At 43.5% G+C, this 27,654-nt stretch overlaps 1 long non-coding RNA gene across 1 annotated transcript in view; it reads right to left on the bottom strand.

Annotated features, from left to right (window-relative positions):
• The window catches only part of LOC138109367 (uncharacterized), a 39,321-nt gene that overhangs the window by 3,464 nt on the left and 8,203 nt on the right, over positions 1–27,654 (bottom strand). The window contains exon 2 of the long non-coding RNA XR_011150433.1: positions 11,608–11,776. This is a non-coding gene — a long non-coding RNA (uncharacterized lncRNA). The remainder of the gene's footprint in view (positions 1–11,607; positions 11,777–27,654) is intronic.

The following is a 27,654-nucleotide window of genomic DNA, read 5'->3' as shown; positions in this document are numbered from 1 at the left end:
TCTTCACTCACAGACTGCTGACCTTACATTCTTAAGAGGATCTTTTGCCCTGTAATAAAGTGTTCACTGTCAACAGTAATTCTTGTGCTTCATGCATCTGTTGACGAAGCCTGAACAGGAAGCTTTTCTGCAGGTAAAAACCTTAAATGCTGTACTTCCACGGGGCCTTTGTCCAAAGCATGATGTAGGATTTGGACATTTTGGCAGACAGCAAAGTACTGGTCATGATATTTATGCTACAAGTGAACTGTGAAACAAAGAGATGCTACACATTTACTTCAGAAGTTTGATAGTTCAGGAATTAAACAGCTCTCCTTGCATATCTATCCTTCTGTTACCATCTGTATTCTTCAGGCACAGATACACTTCTAACCACAATTATGCAGAATAACTCATGAGCACACAAGAGTGCTTATATTATGTCAACAATCCTTGACTGTTGAATTAATAAATTTAGCCTCCACACATTTTTATAAAAATCCACTATTTCAGGTGTCTGCAACACTGATTTCACGAAGTACTGAAATCATCCCTGTGCATAATCCATGCACAACACTGAAGGACCAAAATGACATGCCCAACATAAGCTACCTGTGTTAGCAGGGAACTCCAAGCAAAGATACTTAATAGAGGCCCAGGAGAAACACTTTCTCTCTACAACTGACTGACCAATTCCCAACAGCAAATCCAGGGAAGAATCGGGCACAAAACTGCCCCACAACTGCCTTGTAGGCTGCAGCTACTCGGCCAGAAGAGGAATAAATCAAATTTGCTCACTGCAGACAGGACAGCACTCTCTGCCTTCTTTCTCTCAAATCATGCAGCAGTAGTGGTGGCCTGGCAGGACTGAAATCCCTGCAGAAACACATGGGGCACCAAGGTCTGCTGTCTTGCTCTCTCACTGTCTTCCATGGGGACAAGTTGTCTCACGTATTTAATCTTCCCTGATCCTTCTGTCGGCTTAAAAAATAAATCTATACTCTGATTTCTTATTGCTGGCATCTCCAGATGTTCCTTTGCTCAGGAAAGCTGCATCAGTTCGGGCTAAAGCTCTCAGCAGATGTGCAGCATTTTGCATGCCAAACACTTGCTTTCTGCCTGCACTTAAACTAAATGCACTCAGATACAGAAGTTACATCCATTGAATTGGAACTGGTGTTAGGAAGGGTCGACTAAACACAAATTGCCAGCTAGAAATTCTATCTCCAGCACTCTGCAGAAAATTTCCCAGCCAGCCCCTGGTGAAAAAGTCCTGCTCAATGGTAATTGAATTTACTGCAAGAAGATGGAAACAACAAATACAGGAAAGTAACAGTGCTTCATATCTTTGGGTAAAATGGAGTGCTTGTGGCTTCCCCAGCTCCACAGCTTGCCCTGTTATACCTCATCTATCAGTCCCAAAAGCATCTTTTTCTTTTCATAGAATAGTTTACTTTGGAAAGGACTCCTGGGAGGTCATCTAATCCAACTCCCAGCTCTGAGCAGGTCCAGTTAGATCAGGTTGCTCAGGGACTTGTCCAGGAAATAAGAGATTCAGTATTAAAGCACTGGGAAAACCATGAAACAGTTCAAGGAAATCACATAGAAAAGTAATTAAAGTTAACATATGGAGCCTAAAGAGAGAGGCCCCAAGTTTGACTCCAGTTCCTAGATCCCACTCCTACCTTAGACCACAGGTGCTGAAACCAAGAGCTTTCTGTTCTACACACAGAGTTAAGAAATCGAGGAAAGATAACAGTCACAACCACCCCTGCATGGCACATTTGCATTTTGGGAAATGCATTTTTAGGATAGCTTTCTTATAAGTAGAGAGACCAGGTCCTAACCTGATGCAAACCAGAGCTTACCAGCTGACACCAATTGGGAAACTGCCCCACAATTTGATTCTGTCAAGAAAATTCTAAGTAAGAAAATCTTGCATCTTCTATTGAAATGCAAGAGACAAGAAGATTCTATCAGACACCCCCTGGTTCATACTGAATCACTGCTAGCACATACATTGGAGTCTTACTCAAAAACAAAGGACAGAATACAGGGCAACAAGCGATCAGTCACGTCTGACACGCACGCTGTTTCCACAGAATTACTCATCTCTGTGAGGTCTGATACATGTTAAAGGATTTTTCCTAATTCACACACAGATGCCTTGTAAATAAATGGCAACTATTCATATGACTAAATAGCTAGCTTGTAGGTATTTTGACAGAAGTGCTCACGGAGTTTCCAATAATGCCATCCTCAAAACATAAACTGCGCACTTCCCCTCCTTTCACTTGTTTTTCAGGAAATCATATTTTCAGACTTCCTGTAGCTGACACAGCCTGGGTAGGTCAGGCTGTGCTGTATCACATCCCACAGCATGTGGCAGAGTTTGAGCTTCCCACGGTGATGCTCCACGATGCAGCAGGTGAGAGAGTCAGACTGGGAAATGCAGAGCAGCTTTGATTTGTTTCAGTTTTTTCATTCCTGGCATGACCTACAGTTAAACAAACTGGCTGCCAAGGGAAATAGGAAAGGGATGCTCTGAGCTTAACTGTGTGGTTAGCACATTACATCTTTCTAGGAGTTAACCTACGAAGTTAAATCCAAATGATGGATTTGGGCATCTCTCTCTGGTAGCACCATCTGCTTTCACACCCTGACCTAGCTAATCCTAATCCTGCAGGGCTCTAGATTTTCATCAGCAGATAAATTCAGAATTTGATTCCTAGGACACTGCTTTCTCAGCTCCTTCTTTATATTTTGATGGGATTTTCAGGCTAACTTTTCTTCTGCCTACTGCACTTGCAACCCTTGCTCCAGAGAACACACTGGCTGTGATCACAGGATAAGGTCTAGCCCAAGAAATCTTTCAAAAAGACTTCTTGGCAGTAGGTAGGGAAAGCAGGCATCCCCAGCATAGCCAACAGCTGTTTTCCTACAGTTTCCATATCCCAGAAGACTGGTGATAGGGGAAGAAAAGTGTATACAGCAGGACAAGAAAAGAAAGATGAGGTGAGAAATTAATATTCCAAATGTTCACTGGAGCAAGGAGCTGGTGTCCCTCTCCAGACAGCTCAGTGTCCTAGACACCAGACTACTATATTATCTCTCTAGCTTCCCTAGTGCTTCACTATGAACAGTAGAACAATCTCCAAAAGAACAAACTATAAGCCAACACCACCCCATGTTTCTGATTCTGTAAGAACCCTGCAATCTGATCTGTTCATCCACCCTTAACAGCCAAAGCCTGTCCATTACCATGCAAATGTAACTCTAAACAATCCTTTTACTGCAAATAATTTTAGCAGAACCATGCAGCTAATAGATTCATTCCATTATTAGCGACAGCTTGGGATAGTGAACTAATCCATAGCCCAGGGTGCCAAGGGGGGAGACAGCAAATCTAATCAAGTCCCTACAGAACTTATACCTAGAATCCTAATTTACAATTAAAAGCTTTGAGAATAGTTTCCTGACAGCCATTTTTCCACCTTTCAAGCAATAACAATATATCACATTATACACATGATCAAATTATGGTCTTACTGCTCTACAGATCTATACATTCATCAATAGCATTTTCTCCCTAGAAGGGTGAACAAATGAGAGAGACAATTCAGAATCCTTTTGCACTTACACTTTGATGTCCACACCCTTGTGTGTTAGATAATAAAGGGGGTTGTGACAAAGGGATTACAGACAGATATCACTAAGTTAGCTTTCATTTATCTGCATATCCCGTTCCTATTAATTGCTCTATTGTAAAAGTCAGCATGCCCAAGGTCAGTGCTCTTCCAATACTCAGATCCGGCACCTGGAATGGATGCTCTCCACCTGGTCACTAATTACCCTCCCAACTGGCTAATAACACTACTTATCTGGGCCTTGTCTTCCAACACACCAGGAGAGTTGTTTCAATTCTTTCTGTAGCCCTGTATTTGCCAAAAAGGCACCCATGCAAGTGGAAGCTGTCGCTACACCCATGAACTCTACAGCTCTGGAAGGGGCTACACCCAGCACTATGCATTTTTCACCAACATGCAAGCTGCAGAACAAATAATCTGCTCCTTCACTTAGGAATCCTTTGGTTCAACACGCAAAAAAATAGCATTCCTTGCGAAGCCTAGAGCATAAAGGGCAAAAGCAATGCAAGGAAAGCCGAGCTTTTCATCTGTTTGTGTAGCTACCTGCTGTGTAAAGCCAGAATGCCTGGCCGGAGCTGGAGAGAAACACAACAGGGGCACACAAAGCAATCCACCATCCGGACTAGTTCAGTCCTGCTTGCTTCTACCCAGTTGTGCTCATGGGTTCCTGCAAAGGGAAAAACTCAAAGCCCCTCTGTGCAGACATTCAGACTGGACTTGCACAGCAAGAGAAGAGAGGTAAGTGTTCTCCTCTTTCCCCTTCTCACCTTGCTCCCTCTTTCTCCACATATTTCTCCCAAGTAACTGCTGGGATATAATACAGCAGAGTTTTGTTTAAACCTTTCTAGCTAAACCATGATTGTGACTTAGGCAGCAAAAGTATTAAGCCTACATGTCTTAGGAGGAGGCAGGACAAATTCTTGCTTAGCCATATGATTTATTTTAACAGTAGCAGACCTGGAAAAAATTTTAAAAGGTAACATGGGCAGACATTATAACAAAGGCACTTCAAAAAACTAATAGTGCAATATTAAACAAACATGGCAAAGGGCACATTTGCCTTCTTACAAGGATTCTGTCCTGTATCTCTCTGCACCCACATCTCACTGGCCTCAAACTGATTACTACTAGCATAACCATGGGCATTATAGCTTGCCATGCAGGATCTGCTTCAAAACCCCAGGATTAGCTCGAAACACTGCAGCTCCACTTCTTCCAGCACATGAAATATTAGCAGTCAAGCTGCTCTTAGCACTGAATAAAATGCATAAGGCACTTGGCTTTTGTTAACAATGCTTATTTTGGATGTGCAACTCAAGCAATGGTTTGGATCTAAATTCACAGTAATCTTCAGTACAAAACTAGGCTTAAAAAAAGTTACTGAAGTCCAGATGCTACAATAAAGCCTTAAGGAGCAGCCCTGATTAGCTGGTGGGGTGTAAGTGCTCTACCCTTGGAACAGCTTGGCAAGGAATTGTCGGAATTCCTCCCTCCTCCTTCCTGGGGGGAGCGGATGCAGTAACAGCTCCCAAGGGGACGACACTCCCTTCCTTTCGCCTGCTCGGCTCCCTGCGGGGAATGGGTCTGGATTTGTTAGGCAGGACTGTGAAGAGAAGGGGGGGGGAGATGTAATCCTCACTCCTCACCGGATATGGACACAATCCGAGCTCAAGTTATTGACTTGTAACCTCACCACAAAAGGAACCATTTCAATTTTTGCTGCACTGTAAGGCTTGTGCAAAGGGCTGTTACTGAATCGTCAGGGTTTTCAGTGCCCCGTGAGGCCAAGATCTGAGAGGAGTCTCAAACATAGATCCCCACCTTCTGCTACAAAATCACTAAGAGCAGTGCATAGCAGCACTTAGGCAAAAATCCACATTATGCAAATAACCCAAAGGGATCATGAAAAAAAAACCAAAAATACCCATTTATGGATTGCGGGGTTTGGGGGGGTGCAATAATCTTTTGCTGAACACGTGAGGAACTTCTCCCCTCATTCCCCAGCATGTCACAAACTTTCATCACCCCACCATGGCTAGTATAATCTTTTTCTTTTGGCACCCACTGTTTTCAGGTCCAGGAGTCTGAAGCATGGTTCATCCAAAGCTTTGGCATCACAGCTGTAACTTCAGAAGGGAGATGATGAACTTAAGGCAGGTAACAAGGAGCACTCGTACAGCTTTATCTTGTTCTGACACCGCACAGACAAAGCCTGACAGCACCGGTCTTCCCAGGCTAATCAGTGCAACCTTTGGCTCAAGTCCACAGGCATTTTGCTCATCCAAGCACCCTCACAGGGTTACTCATTAGAGCCATTTGATTACAGTGCTGCATTCATCTCCTCACCATCTCTCAGAGCACACGGAAGAACTGGGAAAGATTAGGGGAAAGGCACCGTGGAAAGTAAGAAGTAAAGGACAAATTCCAGACAAGAAGAAGCTAAATAAATTAGGACATGCCAGCTGGCTAAGAGAGGACAGAATCAACATCTGAAAAATAATGAATGGAATGATGTGGTAAAAAAAGGGAATTATTTACTGTATGTAATAAAGGAAGTCAGGAGGCCTGTTTTAAACTGGCAGCAATTTAAAAACAAAAGGAAATGCTTCTTCATAAAACAATTACAGTGTGGAACTCAGTGCCCACAGGAGCTGGTGGAGGTAAAGCAGCACACAGGTTCAAATGGAGATCAAAGGAATGAACCATGAATACACCCAGGAGAAGGTATCAAGCACATGTCAGTCTAGGAAGCAGCTACACAACTCTTTGTTAGAAGCTGAAAAGATAGAGCAGGGAAAGATAATTTCAAATATATATCTCTTTTCTGAGGCCCTTTCCGCATCCCGCTCTCACCGGCCTCTGCCAGAGGCAGGATACTTGGTCATAATAATCTTTGATCTGATCTAGCGTGACAGTTGCTGTGTTCTCATAAATTTCACTGAGCTTCACAGATCATTGAATCATTTTCCATGTTTATTGTTACAGTGAACAACCGGACTACGTTCCTTCCTTCACAACTTCTTGTTTTGCACAGAACAATCTCAAAGGATGAACCTAATTCCCTCAATACAATCCACATTCGAGCAAATATAATGGAAACCAAATACAGCCTCTTGAATATTATTCTGGTTTCACATATCAACAATGAAGACACAAGGGACTACATAGAAAACTTCCTGTGGGATCTAGTGAGCCCTGCATCTTCCTCAACAGAATTAGACTGCAGTTCCAGTGTAGTAACCCTTTACAGTTATTCAGTGGAACATCTCTGGTGCTTCTCTTGGCCAAGGAACCACTTAGCAACAAAGTTCACTGCAATCCTCCAGGTTTATGAGGAGTTATTTCATTTGAACACAGCATGCTCTGTTTCTTTACCTGCTGTTTGGTCTCATGATGCAACCTGACATTCTTCAATCAGTTCAGAGTGCTTGTAACACAGCCAGAGGCTTTGTCACCCACAGGAGACTGTGGGCTTAACAAACTTATGCAGCCAGACGCCGGTGAGTTATTCTCGCACAAAACTAATTTTAAAATAAATAATAAAAAGAAACACACATGGACCAGGTTGCAGCCTTCTCCCTTCCACTCCACTCACATCCTCCTGGCTAAAAATCCACAGAGAGGGAGGCCAAGGCCCTGCAGCTGGTTATGGAGAGGGGCTGGGCATCCGGCAAGGGAACACAGCTGCCGGCCACATGACACACGCCCTGGTACCAGCGACGCACGGCGCTCATGGGCAAATCAACTCCCACCACAGAGCATCTTGTGATTATTTGCTACTCTGTGCTTTCTCCCACTTCCCCCCCCAGAGGATTTTGGACTAAACATCGGAAAAAAAGGCACTAATCACAAATAATGCAGTTCCAATTACAGTGCTTGAAATGTTCAGCTCAAAAATATGTTCTCACTGTTTCTTTCTACTTGCTGCTTAGGCTGTCCCATGGATGTCACTGCAGCGGACACACCGGAGTGATGTGATCAGCACAAGTATAAAGATCAGGATTAAATCCAAATTCCTCTGCTTTCAAGGAACTGTTTAGTTTAATGATTAAAACCTCATGAGTGCTTGGATTGTGTGAACACCTGTCAGTGCTCTCTGGAAGAAAAGGTATTTGCTTGCTTATTTATTTGAAAACTCAAACTACATACTAGCCAAAGGAATTTTATTTGGTTTTTAAAACAGAATTGAGACGACAGTTTCTGCTGAAAAATGAAGCTCCAGTGCAAAGCCAGCACACACAGCTTCAACACTCAGCTTTTGTTCCTGTGAGCACTGACTTTGCTGCAGGGGTGCAGTTAGAACTGAAATCTGCACCTTTAAATTTCCTACTACTCTGCTTTTGTGGGTAGCTGTGCTAGGACCCCCACGCCCCTGCAGACTTAGGAAGTCTGCACACTTAACCTGTAAAAAAAAGAGAATTAGGATTTTAAGCATTGAAGTCTGCCCTCCCAACCTGATCTCTGCCCTTACACAGCCCATTTGCATTACCTTTTGCACAAATCTAGATTATTCAGTAATTAAAATAGCATTCCCCAAAAGCTCATCAACAGTCACGTCCTTTCTACCTAAAGCTCATTTGGACTCTGGATCTAATTTTCAAAAAAGTCAAGAGCTTTTTTCAAATGGGCAAGAGAGGTCCATTGCCTCAGCTCTCTCCAACATTTGCATCCCTGCTTGGAAAATAAATAATTAAGTTGTGACATGGCAAAGAACAAGCCAGGAAAACATCAGCCCAAAAGAGGCAAGTTTTGGAGAGCTGGAAACAAAGGATTACAATAGGAATGCTTATATAATCTTAATTACAAAGGATACTTCTCCCATAACCACAATGGCATACACATGGCCTACAACTGCTTATGTTGGAGAGAACAGTAGTTATTCCACTGGCTTCTCCCTGTGCTTACCTCCCTCTTACCACAGTTAACAGGGCAAAGGAAATTCATTTACATGCCCTTCCCCCAAAATGGAAAGGTTAACCATAATTCTGAGGGGAGATGAAAGCGTTATCAGTACTCCAGAAGGATATCAATCTAAATAACCCTCACACTCAGTAAATCAATAGGATTCTTCTGGTTGCATCAGACCAGCCACACAGTGTTTGCATAGGGAAACAATCAATATGAATGTCATCCAAATACGGAACTGACAACAGCAGGGAATGTGAGCTAAGGGAGGAGATGGGGGGAGGGAAAGGGGCTGCGCAAGAGGAGAAAAGGAAAGCATCGAAGGTGTTGGAGTCAGGAAAACCCTTCCAAGTTTTAGTGCCTCAGCAGCCTCCATTCATATCTTGAGAAATGTCAGAAATCAGGAAATATTACTTCGGGTTGCATGCTTCTGTCCTGGCCTATCAAACACACGAAGTAGTAACAGCAAATTACTGGAAACTGCACTTTGAACTTAGCCACTGGCAAGGATCCCAGTCAAACAGAAATGTAAAAGTTCCTTTCCTCCATGGGGCCTCTTGTGTGGGGGTGTCCCCATAGACGTTCAATAGCTGGTTGCAACAGGTTGGAATGAGGCCCTGAGCCAGAAAAACAAGCCCTGACCAGTATTATTTCCTAGTGCCTCCGTTGTTTATTAAAAGATATTTTGACACATCACTCCCAGCTTTGTTGGGCTGCATTAGAGGCTCGAGGCCCATCGAGGAAAAACTGGCACCATTTTCACCAAGTGTTTACTCCTCCTTTTCTTCCAGCATTCTGCCTCGTGCTTCCCTGTGTGCACGGCTATAGGTGCAGCACAAAGATATATTTAAAGAAGAATTGGAAACAGTCAGACTGGTTGCTAAGCAAAGGCTCTGTATTTCCTGCAAATACAGAAGCAATTAGATTCTAAAACCCATCAATATTTCTAGCATAGACAGAAGAAACAACATTTTTCTACATACCAGACTTTTATAACACAGTTAAAAAAAAAAAAAAAAAATCCAACCACAGAGTGTTCAGGAACAGTAACTTAATGTTATTAACAACCCAGGGAGTGCCCAGTGAGTGCAGAAAGGCATTGTAGCCTTCCCCCTTCCGGAGGCAAAATGATCAAAAGATTGGCCTCTTTACAGTCTGTTATATTTCTGTCTAAGAAAACCCAATTTGCACAAGCAAATAAACTAGCTCATTATAAAACTGAGGGGTCAGCCTGAGTCAGATAAACTCCGAAGTCAGACAGCTGAAGAAACAAACTTTTATTTAAGCCACAGCACAGGTGATCCTAAGAGGAAACAGTAAATCCCCATAGAGCCACAACTTCCACATTGGGCAACAGAGAGCACGAGGAATGGAGGTGCAGGGAGTGCAATTTTCTAACGCCACAAGGCTCAGCACACATTTAATCAGAAACAACAGATCCCAGCCTTGCATTCAAAGGGGGGGAAAGCAAATAGAAAAATCAAATCCTGTCCTCAGAATGCAGCGAGTCAAACATTATTGAAATCACAAGGACTAAATCAGTTTCCTGCCTTTTCCTTCGTTTTTAAGAGACCAAAATTTCTTATTCTCTCCACTCCAGGGAAGAAAAAAACAAACAACCCCCTCTCCCGCCAGAAAAATCCCAACCAATCTTGCTCTTTTAGAGATTGTCTAGTTACCAATAAACCATCAAGCACAGGTTCAATCTTTCCCTTCCTGATGAAAGGAATAAAACCTGACTGCATCAGGACCAGTCAAGAGGAATGACTTTAAAAAAAAAAAAAAAAAGAGAGAAGCAGAATGCCTTACCAGGCATCTTGAAAATATTTTTTATTTTCTCAGTAAGTTTAAATATAACCTTCCTGGTGGCAAATCAATAACATTCTGTTGATTTTATAAGCTTGATAGGCATTTCTAATACAGTGAACCTCACAGGTGTTTCTTAGAGATTCCAGATCAATAAATCCTGATTCCACTGAAACTTGCAAAGGTACATGTCCAGACCCAAGGGAAATAAAGAGTGTTTATGACAGCTTCAGCCTGTTACTGTATGTCCTAAGGACAGTTCTGTTCATGCTGTACTCTAGGCCACTTTCTTGTTACCTTGTTGGCTTTTTCCCCCCACTAAGTAGAGTTACAATGGAGGTTGCTAAGAGAGATTTATCCCATTGCACTGTATTCTATGGAAACATAATAATCATTGTTTAACTTAAAATTTGCCACAACTTCTGTAGGAGAAAGTACTTTACTGTGTATTACCACATAGTCTAATTTTGGTCTAAAAATACATCTCTTTCTTCTGCACTTGCAAACTCAACATGTGGAAAAAATGTAACACTTGAACTACCACAGGTGCTTCTGTAAGAAAAAAAAATATTAGATACCACATCTAATAACTTAATGTTATTATTCCATGACACCTGCTCCAAGAAACAATGTCATGTATCAAAATAAAGGTAAATATTTTGTAATGTTTGTACAATAGAGAACAGACACATTTAGACATTTCATACATAAACAGACAGAAAGATAAATAAATAAATATGCTGAGGCATTTGCTGGTCTTCATGAATGCAAGAGACGTGCCACAGCTGGCAGGAACATGCCTTGTCTCAGGTGTTAGCTACGTTTTCCCAGCTTTCTGCATCCACTTGCTTCAGTGGAGCAAGATTTTGTAACTGTAATCCAGAATCTTTGATACAGTATGCCATTATGACATGCAGTAGGCTTTTAATTTCCCCAAATGCTTTCTCATGCATGACGTTTTGCTAGTGATTTTCACATTCCACACCAGCAAATTGAGTTTCATGCTGTATTCTGCAGAAGGGCTCTAAGTAGTTAATGCCAGTCTGAGGTGTGCTTGGTTTTAAACCATACTAGTGGTCTCTGTTAAATGATGTGGATTTATTGGCAATAAACAGAAAGCAAAAACTGAGCACTGAGCTGTTCCTACAGTGTGGAATGATGGATCCACTAATCAGACCTGGAGCTGCAGGTGAGCAGATAAAGTAGAAGGAACAGACAGGAAATCAGTGAAGCACAGTTTTACTAAAATAACTTTTAAAGTGTTACCCACCTTCTGCACTGCTTGGACTTCATGAATCGCTAAATTTATCCCAGAGAGTTACATGAGATGTCACCACAAATTCCACTGCTTAGCTCATTGCAACACACAGCAGTTGAGAAGTCGCAGCTGACACATTGTCAAAGGAGAAAACCCACTGAAATCAGGAGCAAGAATTGTTCTAGAGAATGAAAGAAGAAACAAATTACCACAAAAAGCTGAAGGTTAGGGCACTATCCAAAATTATGTCACTGGACATTTTTCGTTATTAATAATAACGTGGTACTGATTTAGCACTTTCATCGTGGAGATTATACTGCGTGCATCATGCAAGGACATACTGGTTTGGAGAGGTTTTCCTCACTTTTTCCCCTTCAAAAAACCCCAAAAGTTCGTGCTGAGATTAACAGGACAGATCTGTTAATCATTTATTAAATCAATTAAATATTAAATATTAAATATTAAATCGAGGGCTTGATGGAAGTTGCTCTGTCATGATCTTGTTTTATTCCCCCTGCTGCCAAGCTCAGACTTGGGAGGACTCATTTGTTAATCCCACTGGAGCTTTCCCCTTTTTTAATTTATAGCACTAGTTTTTTCTAATGTTATATTTTAGAAGATTTACCAGATTAATGTTCCCTGTCCACCACAACATTTTGGTTCCTACCACCAAAATAGGTCTCCATGTAAAAACATTCCTATTGCATGGGTAAATTTTTTTTTGGTTTTTTTAGTTCTGTTTAAACACTGGGTATGTATCTCACTTGTTCCCTAATTTCCTGGATATGATATATATTTCCTCACTGAAGTCATATGACAACACAGGCCTACACTACAGCTAGAGCAGCATTGCTCTGTCCTGTCAGAGGCATCAAGTTACTAGGAATGTCAACGGACTTCTAAGGAGAAATGGGTTAGGGGAGAAAGACAAATATATATAGTAAGATTTTTCCAGAAACACATGTTGCCCTGCAGCAAACACTTTAGTATGCAGCTGATTGTGTCTGTATAGAAAATATTTTTTTTTTAAAAGGGGAATGGTGTTTTTGTCTGAAAATCTCCATTCCTTGAACACAATCTAGGGCAGTAGAGCTGAAAGTCTCCCCAAAACAAACATGGAAGAGCCATCCTAAATTCTGGAAAACTACATGTTAACAGTATGGAGCATGCCACACGACTTTCCAATTATTTCACTTTTCATGCAAGGGCAAGGGATGAAATTCTGTTCTTAGTGGCACTGGAAAGCAGATGATGGGCCCCTGAGCTGGCTAGGGCTAATCTCAGATCTGAAGGGGAATAGGAGAGGTTTATTCCTTTCCAGAAGGAAACATTCTCTTCTCCAGCAGCTGAGCAGGCCCTGTATGCTATGCAACATGCCAAGAGGAATGGAAGGAGAATACAGTCAAAAGGAAAAATAACTGGAGGGGGGGGAGGGGATGGAGAATGTATAAAAATCACAGCTGATACCATTTCTCCCATACACTAATACCTTGAGGAGTTCAAAGGTTTTCCATGCCTATGGCATTTGGCAATTATAATCGCACAGTAAAATACCTAAGGTTAATGAGTAACCTCTAAAGGAAGTTACTTCACATAATGACAGCAATTTCTCTGAACTAAATGTTAATAATCAGGCCTGTAATACGGTGAGAAGGAAATAGTGGGCAATTGGCAAATGAAACTCTGTTACCTAGTAACAAGTCCTTGAGGTATGAGCCGAAAAAATTTGAGCAGGCAAAACATTTCCAGGCAGGCAGAGCAGCTTGACAAACACAAAACATTTTGCAAAACCAGCAACTGTCCGTGACATGGAAAGTGGAAGCAGATGCGGCAAATTACCTCGTTAACAGGCAGTCCGAGGGACAATTAGCTAATGGCAAAGCGAAGGGAATGCTGTCAGGTAACCAGCAACAAGGGCAGGGCACCAAAGTTCAGGTTACTCTGAAGATAAATGGGAATCCTGTTCCTTATACTGGCGTTGTTCATTCCCAGCTCTGCCGCTCCTGTGCCCTTTCCCTGCCCACCAGCAGATAAGGGGAGCGCTGCCGTAACTCCAGGCACGGTGTGTGAACCAGCCCCGCTGCTGACTCAGCAGATCCACCCCAGTACCACGTTAGAGACGCTGCTGCACGAAGGGTTTCGACACCTTTATTATGAATGGGGCAATGCGTGCTCTGGTCCCAGGCAGAGTTACTGCAGCTTGCCACGAGGAAGAGCACCAGGGTGATTGCCACACTCAAACACACCAAACAGGATTTCCCAAATGTTCCCTTACAGCGACAAATGCACTGTCAAAATCGTCTTAACAAATCTGTCTCCTTTCAGGCACAGTGCAGGAAACCACGTACCCACCTCGCTCTCTATCTCATAAAATCCTTTTGACAGGTACAGGAACTGCACAGAAAAAAAATAAAGGTTTTGTCAACCTCTCTTGTGCATTTTTTTGCCACAAGCAAATCACAAGTTTTATCTGTAAAGCTGGACAAACCAGCTCTTCACAGAACATTGGTAAATCCCGTGTAAGCCACGACTGAAAAACAGTTCCTACAGCAGCCTTACCCTCCCAATGGCAGCCCCGCCCCTACCACGCTCAAAAGCCTGTCCAGAACCATGCAAAGGCTTGGATTTGTGCACTCCACATGACTCCTCACCAGTATCACCAACTGAAGCACCACAAAGGACATGAGTGATGCCTCGTTCCATCCTAGCTCACCATAAACACAGCTTTCACTTCCTGGCTGAAGCTGTTCATCAATTTACAAATAATGAGTGTGGCCAGTATTTGCTTGCTTGTTTTAGCAAAACCTATCAAAAATTGGCCTCACCACATTTTCTTGGTGAATAAAATCCTGCTCCTGATTTTTTTCCCTTATCTTAAGAACAAAAAAGGAAATTTGGTGTTTAGATGTGATGCTAATGCAAAAGTAAATCTAATTTTTAAAATTCACAAAGTCCAGGAAATTCACATTTAAGCTTAGTTCTAAGCTATGAGCAAAACCAGCATTTTCATTCCTTGACTATGATTCTGGACAATGCAAGACACTTCAGTGCTCCCATATTTGCATAAATTCAGACCCAAGCTAATCCCTGCAGGAGATGACTCCAGGAAAAGAAGCCCCAGTAAAGCAAACGCATCAGCTGGGGAACTGGGGACAGATGAGGCCATTCTTGTTTGGGCGATAAACCATAGGCCACAGCATCTGCTGGCTCCCCTCAATTTCCCTTTCCTTGCAAAATTCCTCAAAAAAGAAAGTTTTACTTAACGTGAAGACAGATCATACCCTATAGCCTAAAGACAGCAGTGAGGCAGAGCTTGATATTTAAATAATCCTGATACTGAAAACTTGGGATCAATCGCAATTTCAAGTCCCTCAGTAAGAACACTTCTCAGGAGGAAACAGCTGGTTGGTTTTCAAGTGCTGTGCTTGCCACACATGCCCTCAATCAATTTGGTCTAATTTCGCTAGCTTGAAGTACTTAAATCAGCTACGTGGCCTCCTCATCATATTTGGACTCAGAAGAGAGCATAGACAGAAGTGACTGAAGAAAACCATTCCAGCAAGAGTCACATGAAAGCCTTTTAAAACTATCAGATCTTGCTGTAGACATTAAAAAAAAATGTAAGATCAAATTTGGCAGAACTCTGTGTTCTAACTAGTTTCCACTATCAGACAGAGAATACATATGCTCATTTAGACACCAAAGCATATCCCTAAAACCTGAAGTACAGGCACAGCTGCAAGGATTGCTAAAAACCATGGGCCAAGTCTGATGGTACTGCTGCAATATTGCTTCTAACACTTGAGCAGGTTCACTTTGTGACTTTATCCTATGTTGACAAGTCCAACTTTATCCTAGGCCAACACATATGGGCAGGATGTTTTTTGGTGAACAAAAGCCAACAGCACACAGGTAAAGCATTGGCTATAAAACCACTGATTGATACAGAAGGAATTAGAGATTTGGCACTTGCCATTGTTCAGATATCTGACTCCAGGAACAGGGGAGCTGACTGCTTTCCAGGAACAGCCAAGCACCCACTGGGGGCCCCTTCACAGCACCCAAAACTAGCAGCAATCAGAGACACAAAGCACGTTCTAACCTGTCCTGACAGAAGCCAATATTCAACATGGAACATTTGCCTTCAAGGATAGCCTTGCAGGAGGATAGCCAAGAATTAGGAAGCCCCCTATGGCCCATGAGCAAGCCATGTACTCCATGCACCAAGGCTACACTGAGGCGTCTGGCAGCGGGACTGGATTGGCACTGGGGCCACGGAGCAATTGGATCCCGTGCCTGCGAAAGGTGGCAAGACAGCGGAGCTACTGGAGCCAGAGCCACCAGGTCATCCTGGGACACGGCCACATCTGCGGTTTTGTTCCTTCCATAAGGGCCAGAGCCACGAAGCTCCTGTGGAGCTGCTGGCAACACCACCTGCGAGTCGTTCCTGGAATGAGTGCTCTGAGGTGCAAGGTTTGTAGCCCAAGGCATCTGGCAATATCTCGGCTTTGGCAGGCAGCTGCAAGGTCAGGGAAACTGCCTGCCCCTCACCCAGAGCTTCACCCAGGCGGGCTGGAGGAGCTGGGGGGCCCTGGCTGCAGACAGCATCTTTTCACACAGCCAAATTCATGAGATGCAGAGCCATTTGTTAAAGAAAAATGAGATCACTGGTTTTTATTTATCTATCTTAACAATAACCAAAGGTGCTGCTAAAAACCTTTCCTCCCTCTAGTACGTGCCCTAAGAAGACTTCACACCGGAGGCCGGCAATAAAGATGTTTCAAACAAACTCCACACTGGACTCATCATCTGCACCTCCTGCCTTTGCATACGCCACTTGTACAGTAGAAGAACTCTTATCACCAACCAATCTCAAGTGACTCATTCTACACTTGTGCTAGGGAGATCAGAAGGAAGCCTCGTGACTTATAATCCATAGTTAAAACTGCAAGAGCATAAAGACAAGTTATCTGGCAAAATGAAAGTTAAATAAATACAGGTGCCTTGTGGTTGCTACTTGCTGATCTGGCAGCAGTTGTTAGTCATTTCATCAGAAGGCCCATCTGCGAGGATCTAAGAGTCAAAAGCTTTGATTGCCTGCCCTTTATGTTGTCTGGCTCCTCTTCACTCATTTTTGAGAGCCAATGAAGGCTGGAGTAGTAACAGAAACCTATCCAAACCATGCTGTTCTGCAGATGTTAAAAAGATAAATGCACAAACTGTGAAGGAGCTCACACAATACATGGCAAACGTTTTGATTAACTGCCCTAACTGGAAGTCACAGACTCCAGGCTCTCCTAGCGTGTGTTTTGGCTTTTAAGAAAGGAAGTCTGTAATGGGGTTTTCTGTGAGTGTCTGTCATCCTGAGGTTGCTCAGAGCCAGGCTCGGCAATGGAAGAAGGCTGCACTGTAGTGGAACTGGTGTAGTTGCGCTGCAGGGAGCAGCAGGAATCAGATCCTTTTCAGGGAGGCAGCAACAACACCATGGGACACTGCACCCACCACTGGGCTCCAGTCAGCTACTGGGGAGCAGCTCCACAACTTCAAAGGAATTCCTCCTCCTTCCTTCAGTCTGCCCAGTGGCCTGGATACGGGGGTCAGGCACACAGCCCTGCGTTTGGCCCTTTGGGAATCACAAGCGGAAAGAACCACGGGGAACAAGCAGAGCATGAGGCAGCACATGGGACTTTCTTCACAGCCCACCAGGGGTTGGAGCTTTGCAGGAAGCCAAGTAACATTTCTCAGGCTTAAAAACCAGAGCAATACCTGCTATAAAATATTTTGTGCCAAAAGAGAGAAATCAGCATCGCATTCACAAAATACCTCACGTGTCCAGCAATGAAACGGGCCCGTACATCAGGGAGAACATCGCATCCATACATGCAACTTTGACACTTGCTGCTGAACTTGTGTCTCTCAAATTTCCTGTCCTGAACAATATGGGACAGCCCCAGAGACAGAGTGTGCATTGCAAGGGGTGTTGGCACAAACTGACCGAAACCAAAAGAAATTCAAATTCAAGGCTGAATCGCTTTCCTTACCTCATCCCATTGTACTTAGTTGTTTCAGCACATAATTGCTAACATCCTTCATTGATCTGAAATTCCTGTGGATACAATAAGGCCAGCCACGGATGGATGCTAGCCTTCACTCTGAGTTTACAGGCCTTTGTCACAGCCCCTGGGCTCAAAAAGTATAAAGCTTTCAGAGTGTCAGTGACCTAAATACATCTCTGAAAGCCCTGAGTGCATCTGTGGGCGCCCCTCATGATGCATTCAGCCCACTTCCTGCAACCACGCCAAAAGCCTGAGGCTCCCCTGCACACGGCAGCTTCTCTTTCCCAGCCCTGTTGACTTGTCCTTTTTCCACTTACAGTCATAAAATCATTTCCTCTTCCTCCTGGGCTCTGCATTAGCTATGATTAACTGCCACAGGGCATCCTACTTTTAAATTCCCTGTGCAGCCCCATCTGAGGAGTTTGGTGTCGGTGCTTGGAGAGAAAAATTCACTGGCGCATAAAGGTTTTATTATTCCGAGAGTGGGGACAGATGTGCAGGTGATTTTTTTTTCACTCCCAAGGTGAGAGAGATTACTGTAACACACAGGAGCACAATGTAAAAGTATTGTAATGCAAGTTAAGAGCAACAAATTGGGAGATGTGTATGAAATTTATACACATTGATATCAGCATCAATTTTACCCAGAGATATGAATACTTTCAATTAACTAAGGGGAAAGATCATATAATAGATATTTCTGACACCTAAAAAATTATGAGCATCATTCTTTTAAAAAACTATTTGAAAATCATTTGAACTCATGTACAAAATATACTCCAAGAAAGCCTTCAAGATTATTTCTCATGGTTCAGTAGAAATAAATGCTCTATTGAGCTGGTGTTTGAAAATATTCAGTCCCAACACATATAATAGAAGCATACCACCCTCGAGGTGAGAAATATATTTTAGGGTTTTCCTGTCGCTTTCCAAAAACAGCTTAGAAGACAGTGGTGAAATCAGTGCAAAAGTGACCACCTGGGGTTTGTCTGAGTGAGCAATAAGATACAGAAGAGAAAGGGGAAAAAATACATGGAAACACCAGGTCCTCCTTCTTGTATGCAGCAAGAATACATTTTGTTGGCATGGAGGTCCTTAATGCACAAGTATATTTAATAAATATAATATCCAAACCTCCAATAAATCTACAATCAAGATAAGGTAGAGTTAAAACAGGGCAAACCTCTGATTTTCACAGACACTGCAAGAAGCTCATTTTAAAGAGCTGCTCACTCCCTCCCTCCAGTAGGATCAGTCCTGGCTATTTTAAAAATGTCCCTCTAAAATTAGATTTACCTAAATTGTGATGGCCCCTACAGCGAGGAAAAAGTACTGTGGAAGCAAACATTCATTCCAGAACTAGATTTTTGTTTTACTGTGACTTTTTAACACCCATCTCAGGCTCCCTTTGGTTTTCAAATATTATTGACAGAGACACGAGATTCCCCTGCTAAAACTCCTACTTTCTCTTCACGCATCACCACTTTTTGGGACAGGGACACAGCTCGAAGCCCCGGGGCTGCCTCAGGGCTGAGCGCACTTGGCAGCAGCTGGAAAAGTGGGTCACTTGCTGGCAGTCGACTGACCCCGTTCCAGGCGGGATCGCAGGATGTGTCCCAACCTTTGGGGAACGGCAGGGTTTGTTTGCTGTCGGGGAGGTGCGGGTTATCAGCTCGGCAGGGAGCGGAAGCAATCCAGCGGGGCAACTTTTGTGAGAATAAGCAAAGCTCCAGCAGCCCTGGGGCGGCCTCTCCCCTTTCCACGGGAGGCTGTCTCGGCGCAGGTATAAAACCTTATTAACCTGCCGAAAAACAGTGACCAAGCCTTCTGGCACATCTGGAAATATATGAGTGAAGTCTGGGGCGCCTTCCTCCCCACAGGGACAGCCGGGGAGGTTGCGCACATCACCTCGGCCCTGCAGCCGGCTGGGCACCATGACACCGAAATGGCACAGGAGACAAAGCTGCAACCGGGCTTTCCACGCCTCCCAGTGTGGTCCCGGGGAAGAAGGCTGCTGGAAGACGCCCAATTCCAGACATTTTCACAGCGGCTTCAGCACCGCCAGGCTCGCCTTGGGGCGCCTCGGGCTGTGCGGGCTCGTGAGGGAGCTCAGTGGCGGGAACGCCGCCGCCATTTCCTGTCCCCCCCTCACGGCCCTGAGGCGGGCGGGCGCCGTGAGGGGGCACCTGAGGCATCGCCCACTGAGATGGAAATGGCGCCATCGCCCTCCATGCCCTTCAGCGCCTGCGGGCACCTCCACACCCCTGCCCCGAGAGGGCTGAGGGCACCCCTGTGAGGGGGAAAACCCTGTGTCGCCTCTGCGTCCCCCTCATCGCCTTTGCGGTGAGGTGGGCTTAGCCCTTCAGACAGAAAGTGGGCAAAGAATCCCCCAAGTGCAGCCGCTGACCCCCATTTCTGTTCTCTCAATACCCACTTTCTTTGCTATGGCCATCGCTTTCTAAAAACTGGGACAAAAACATACTTCCAGGGGGCTGGTGGGTGCTTTTGGCACACCTAGGCAGTGTCAGGGCTCCATTCCAGCCTCTCAAGGCATTGGCCACATGGAAGTGTACTTCCTAGAGATTTCAATGCACTTAAAATTACCTGAGACCACTTAACTTCACACAGATAAAATCTTCTAGCCACAGTGGCACTATGTGCAGCATTAGACCTTACTGCCACAAAAGGGAGCTTTAACATGAAAACAAACCCTTTCAAGTTATCCTAAAAAAAAAAAAATTAAAATCTTTAAAGAACCCAAAACACAATTCAAGCATCCAGAGATCATCACTTAATAGTTGCACATGTGCATGCTGTGCTGCAGCCTGTGATACTGGGTTGTGTCCTCAGTGACTCACAGCATCATTTCAAACCCATCAGCATGCCAGGAGCTCCTTTAGGGGAGATGCCAGTGATTTTCACCATCATTCTTTCCTCTTTTCCTTTCCCCACCCTCCCCCAAAGAGCCAACTTTCACACAGGCCCCATTTTTTTTTTAGGTCACTCTGAAGGAGACACTGTTTTGACAGCATTGTGCATTTTCCCTCTTTCGAGTCCATGGAAGCCCTGCCAAAGAAAGTGATATATGACCAGAAAGAGACCCTCACCCTAATTAGAAGCCTTCACTATTCAGCAGGGTTTCAAGAGGACAGAAGCCTGAGGCAGCTGGGTGGGAATATGAACCATACCATGCTCCAGCAGCTTTCTCATATTCATCCAGTGACCGAGATCCATCTGTTTATCATCAGCTGCAATACAGTTGGAGACAAAGTGCATTGTTAATAGGGTGTGTTTGAGAGAAAAGTCACAAGGAAGTGCCCTAAACTAAGTGATTTCTGAAAGTAATGGCTATGAAGTGCATAACACACAGTAGCACTGAGCTAATGGATATTTTTCTTCAGTCATGGCCATTAATGGTGTGGTTTTGCCAGAAAGATCCAAAAATAAAATAGAAGGGGTGGCAAAGCACCTTATCTAGCTAAGATATTTCAATTTCTAACTAGTTCTAACTGTGATTCCTTTTTCTTGTAAGGAAGACAGGATTTGCCATGCGTTATCAGTACAACAGCTCCTTTTGGTCACAAGCTTGTGTCTGACAGTAACCCTGGACAATGCTTCTCAGAGCATGCTGAATGTTCTCCAAGTAACACGATTGCATATGGCAATTCCCAAGCGTTAATTAGGTTGCTTCATCACCCTTACTCAAGTTCCTGTCTCTAAAATAACAAGTCATGTATTATCACACATGACTGTTATAATACAAGAGTAACTATTATTGCATATTGCATGTTACTTAGAAGCTGGAGATTGTGCTTTTAAGGCCATAATCCTATTATGTTCAGCACTGTATGGAAAGAAGAAGGAACCAGGAGATGCCACCACATTTCACTAAGCACTGTGAAAATGCAGCTGACTCAATGCCACTGAGGGATGCCCCACTCAGAGTTTGGATATTGGATCACTGGAGAGCAACAGATTCTCTGCTGCTGAAAAAGCAGTCAGTGGCCACCAAAAAAGGTAAATTTATATATATATATATTTTTTTAAATTAATGACAATATAAGGGGATGTCAGAGTTCTTCCTACAGTCACCTGCCTTCACAGAGCTACTTGGACTTATATTGATTAAGTGTGGAGCCCCTTGTAGATGGGATGAAAAGCTGGGCACCAGAGAAGCAGAGTAACTGGGGGAGACTATGAAGCACACAAAATGCAATCAGGTCAGTAGAAGGCTTGCAGTCCTTGAAGCCTCAGAAATAGAGACACCTTGCAAGCAACATACCCAGGGTTAGTTTAAAATCAAAGGTTATAGGGTGGATTTCTTTTTTTTCCTGTTGCCCGTGTTTCAGCTTTCAGAAATTTGACGACGTTCTACGCTATCAAAGCATTCATTCATCATCTTGATTTCTTGCCCCTCCCATTGTAAACTCTATTCTACCTCCTTTTGCTCACTTCCATGCAGTCACTCTTCTTAGCAGGCTCACAGGGAAGATTGTCTGGAGGCAAATAGACACTCCAGTAACTCAAGCAGATTAGTTCATCTGGTACAGGAGGTTTTATAAGGATGCTTGTTTTATAAAAGTTTGTGCGCTAATTTCATAAAAGGTAACTTATCGTAAAAATTAGCAGTTTTATTTTCTATACAAATGAAAGATGACTTTGTTTGCTAATAGAAGTTTGAATGTCTGAGTTTGAAGTCAGGGTAGAAATAAAAGCTGGAGCTGGACCTCTTCCAACAGGACCTAGACCCGGAAGAATTACAGTAGTCTTGTGATCCAGCGAGGAGTTATATAACACTTGCCAGTGCTGTGTGGAGTTATTTCTAAGGATGATGTCACACTTTGCTCTGTGGTCCTGTTCTGTGAGGTGATTTTCACAGCAGGTTCAGGCTGCCATCTACTATTGGAATGCATGACGCCAGCAAGGGAATCACTTTATTTCCTGCACTCACGAAGTCTGTACGAGAGGTCATTTAATCATGGTCACCTCTCTGCTCATCCCAGCAGCTCATGTTTGGTTTAAGCACTGCTTCTAAGTAGGGCTGCAGCCCTGACCTGAATAAATCAGGAGCTGGGGAATTTATCACTTTCCTTGGTAGTTTATTACAGTGCTTATTAAACATCCCTGCTAAAGATACATGCCTGTGCTCTGAGTTTTCTGGTTTCAAGTTCAGTCTTGTGACTTATCCAGCTGAATTACAGAGCCCTTTAGTACATATTTCCTCTCCACAAAGGTGCTTAAAGTGCTGTAATCAAGTCACTCCTCAACCTTTCCTTGTGATAAGCTAAATAGATGGAATTCTCGATCTCTTTCTCTCCATGCAAAACACAAGCCTTTAAACCAGCTCCCAAACTTCCTGCACTCTCCCGTCTTTTAGCACCCTCTTAAATACACAGGCAGCTAGAGGGAATGCTGTACTCCAGTGCATCAGCTATTGCATGAACACTTGTGTCCACTCTGAGCTCCAAATCCTTTCCCAGATGTTTTATGGTGTATAAATCCCATTTAGGAGGCATGAATCTGGCTCCAGACTAGCAACCCCTGAAATTTGTGTATCTTGTTTTCTGACAACCAGGAAGTCTCCTTCACAGCCCTTCCAACAGTAGGAGCACTGCACAGATGTGGCGTGGCCAAAAAAGGGCCTTTGAGCTCTCTCCCATTGCGACAGTCTTGACACTTTTCCCTTCAGCTTCCACTGGAATTGCCACCAAAACCACCATTAAATGGCAATGCACTTCAGATTAAAGGAAATAATCTCCGATTTAGATTGTGTTGCAGATGACTTTGGGAGGAAAAGCACATTCTGACAGCTGCTTCCATTTCATTGTGCTTTTTTGTTTTTGAAAGAGAGAAGACCATTTGTTTTCAATTTGTCTATAAATAATAGAGGAAAACACAGCTGAGGGGCCCAGTGTGATTTTTATAGAACGTTCATTTTTAGAAATCTGATAAGCTTAACCACATATGTTTGAAATCATAGTAATATAAAATACAGAATTTTTTTTAAAACCCCTACTTGTCATGCAATCTATTATTTATTTTATCTAGTACTTAGCAGCATTTGTCAAATATTGTGTGTTGGGGGCAACTTTGGACCTAAACTCTGAACACATGGAGAAGTATCTTGAGGATGGAATTAACAGATTAGGGTTTAACCTTTATGAGGTCAGAACTGTGGGGTTTTTTCCCTGGATTGAGAGTGACCTCACAAGCCAGTATGGCAATTAATTAGCTCCTGTTTATCCAAGCGAGTCAGGAAGGCAATGGACTACACCTGAATTCCACTCAAGCTGTGTAGGTACAGGTCAGCCCTTGCAGGTTACCAGTGCCATTGGTGATACCTGTTCCTCAGCCAGGGCACAGCAGCAAACCCCTTGTTTCTAGTCCCCTTATTTCCTCAGAAAGACCATATTTATAAATAAATAAATAAATAAAGGAGGTGAATTATGCCACTCATGTACCACGAGAAAATTCCCCAACCTGGAGTATTTAGTGTTTTACCTGACCATTCAGAGGATTGCTGATTTACAGTGCTGATCTATAGTACAGCAATCTCAGGAAACCAGAGCAAAAGGGGAGGGGGACAGATATGTAATACTATGCCTTAGAATGTTAAATTCTCTCTTCCCATTCCTAGCACTATAAAAATTGTTTATGACCCTATTTATCTTCTGCTCTCCTGAAGTAAAATCACATCGTGTCGCACCCATGCCATTTAACTGATATATCATTAAGTGTTTGTTAGTAATGCGGCATTAAAGAATATTTCTGATCTGACTTGAATTTTTAGTGCAAGTGGGTGAAGCCAGTGGGAATGGTGTTGTTGGAGAAAGGCTGTTTTCAGTTGCAGCATAGCGTGTGAATGCTACAGGAAGCCATTAATAAGCAGAAGGGTTTTATTACAGAGGCTCTGGCCACTACCTTGTAAGGTCTCCACAGCATCAGAAACCCAGCCTGTTTGTATCAGCACAGTGCCTGGAAGAGATACAGCAGCCTGGAGAGACTCCTAAATCTTCACAGGAGGTTGCACTTCTAAGTGCTACTTCCTATATAAGGAAGCAGGCTCTGTGTTAAAGGAAAAGCGAGACTTACGGGAAGATTTGAGGACGTGAGAACACTTCCCATGAGACCAGTTGGCTGGAGCCATCTGTCCAACATGGGGAATACTCATAAGAGCTCGTAGGAATGACCAGGCAGCAAAAAGACAAGTTTGCCAAGGGGCTCAGGGCACTACAGCAATCATCCCTGTCCTTTCCTCCATGTCAGATTCCTCCAGTAGGAGCAGTATGGGGTACCAGAGGTGGTTATGAGGGAGTCTGAGGGGAAGAGAATGGGACAGCAGCCATTCCCATTACTGGGGGATGCAGGATATGCAGCTATGTAGGATAAGCTCAGCTTTCAAGCCTTTAAGAATTCCTTTCTCTTCTGTTCCTGTCTTAGTAAAAGCCACAGAAAGACCTGACAAGCTAACAGTGGTATACAAAGATTCCTGCTTAAAAACAAAAAGGTATTTCCTCCAGTTTTAATGAGCTGGTGTTTGCCCAGTACACTCAGCTATGGTGTGTGCTGCCCTGTCTTAGCTGATGGTACAAATTGCAGATCCTTCACACCCAGACTTTCAGAGAGACAGAAGGGGAATTGCTGTGTCCACTGTCTTCTCAGATTTCCCTCCAGGTGCTGTGCTGGCAGCAGGCCATGTTGCTCCCCAGAGAGGCAAGCAGCACTCTTGACTCAGAAAATTTTAGCAGACAATAACTAGTCATTTCAAGAATATGTTCTGTTTTCGGATAAACACACACAGAACATGATGAAACAATATTTTTTTCACAAGGGAGACTGCCCTGCTCTCCCTGGACTCAGTCTTGATTGCGCTTGCTTAGACACTCAGCCATTACTGGAACCTAAGTGCTTAGCAAAGTGCATTAGGGCAGGAGGTTGCTTAAAGACCTTGGCTTTAGCCCCCAGTGATTTTGAAGCACTGAATTTAAAGCCACCCACCATGATGTCTGTGTTTGTAATATATTGATTCACACTGCCCATGTACACACCCTGGGAGGACATGACGGATTTGTTCCTGTCATCTTCTACCACTCCTTAAGGAAAATATGTAACCAGCATCCCACCTGTCACATACTGAGTCACCTCCTGGTTAAATACATTTCTTATTTGTATGTTTTTCTGTTCAGCAGATAAACATGCTTTACTTGTCAGTACAGTCACTTCCTGAGGAAAAGCACTGAAGGTTATGCTCTATCAGAATGCAGATCACCCACCAAAACACTTGCTGTAAGACAAACGCTCAGACCTTAGGAACAATAAAGGTGCTGGGACCGATTTCAATCAGGTGCTGCAGGAAGGGGATCCTCTTAGGCTGGAAAGGGAATAGCTGAGTTGGCGTGGTGGCCAGTTTGGTCATCCAGAGTGAACATCCTGCTGTCATGCAGTAATTTAAGCGTGGTGGTTTTACACGTGCAGTGCAGTGTAAACCATGGATGGAAAGCTGTCCGTGAGTCATGGGAACAGATAGGCTCCCTGCGGACCTAAGCAGCTCACAGCATCCCATGGGCACCAGGTCCCCACCCAGGCCAGGAGGTCCAAACCAGGAGCAGGAGTGGGCTGCAGGAGTTCTCAAAAGTATTACACAACCCACTATTGAGTTTTATTTACCAAAGTTATTTTTTTTCCCCTAGGAATCTCCGTTCACCAAGCCTCCTCCACACACTACAGGGAATTTTTTTCAATTCATAGAGGGGCTCAAAGTTTAGGGATCATAAATGGGTTGTTTGCTACGGCTCATGGGGCATTCTGGCAGCAGAATTAGGAGCAAGTTTGGCATTCCCACTATCTTGGCTTTGTGCTTTAATCAAACTTTATATAAGATGAAGGAGGCCCAGGAACTGGCCGTACTATCTCTAATGTCAGGAACTGATTACAAAGGCACCAGTGCTTCTTGTGCTTGCCAATACAGCTCCAGTCTGATAGAAAATTATTTGACTGAGGGCTGGTTCGGAAAGGAGCCATAAACCGATAATACCCACATGACTACAGGAACCAAGAACTTAATCTCTGGTGGTTATTTCCCAAAGTAAATATTTAAATAAACTAACATCTAAAAAATAATAAAATGTAATTAGAGATAAGCAAGGTTATAAAAGTTATTTTCTTATAGGCTGCAGGAAATTTTACTTCCAAATCCCCTCGGCATACAATGGGATTATAAAATCACTATGATAGAAATAGACATTATAACCCAAGAGCAGATTTCCTCTGAATATCAAAAAGCACTTCCTGTAATGGGAAATTGTCAACAGACCCACGTAGTGGCAAAGCAAGGGTTAGTTTATTACATGTGGATATCCTGCCAGTGTATTTGCACCTGCTTACAGCCTCCAGACTGATTTACAGCTACAAGGGAAGGCTTCAAGTCCCTCATCAGGAAAGGTGCATCTCTTATCCAATAATCCAGGCAGGAGGCATTATGAACCCACATATATCTTTACTCTTGCTTTTTTTCTTTTAACATGAAAAAAGCCTTATTTTTCTGCCCTGAAATTTCCAAATCTCCATTCCTCTATTTCAGAAGTAAGCAGTCACCATTAATCTGTCTGCTGCATCTTTCCTTTATGTTCTTTAAACCCTCCAAAAAAACCTTGCCAAGAAAAAAAAAAGAAATTCATAAGAAAGCATTTTAGTCCCATAACTGGGGAGTAGAGATGGCAGGGAACCGCAGCCAGGCCGAGCATCAGCCCAGCTCTGCAGGCTGCCAGCTCCGTCATCCGAGCTCGGGGAGGAAGAGCAGCAGCGGAGGCTGCAGCAGGTGCTGTGCCTGAATTCACAAGCGCAGTGACCCTCCCTAGGAGCATGGCAGGAATTTCAAATGGGATTAGCCACCCGGACAAGGGAAAGGTCATACTTGACATTTCCACTGGAAATTCTGATGCAAATAGACCTCTGATACTCATGACATTTTTTCACACACATCTAACAGCCATACATATGTAAA

This window comes from Aphelocoma coerulescens, chromosome 4 (genome assembly GCF_041296385.1).
Source record: "Aphelocoma coerulescens isolate FSJ_1873_10779 chromosome 4, UR_Acoe_1.0, whole genome shotgun sequence".
Classification (NCBI taxonomy): domain Eukaryota; kingdom Metazoa; phylum Chordata; class Aves; order Passeriformes; family Corvidae; genus Aphelocoma; species Aphelocoma coerulescens.
Note: the sequence above shows the minus strand (reverse complement) of the source record. Positions and strands in the feature narration are given on the sequence as shown.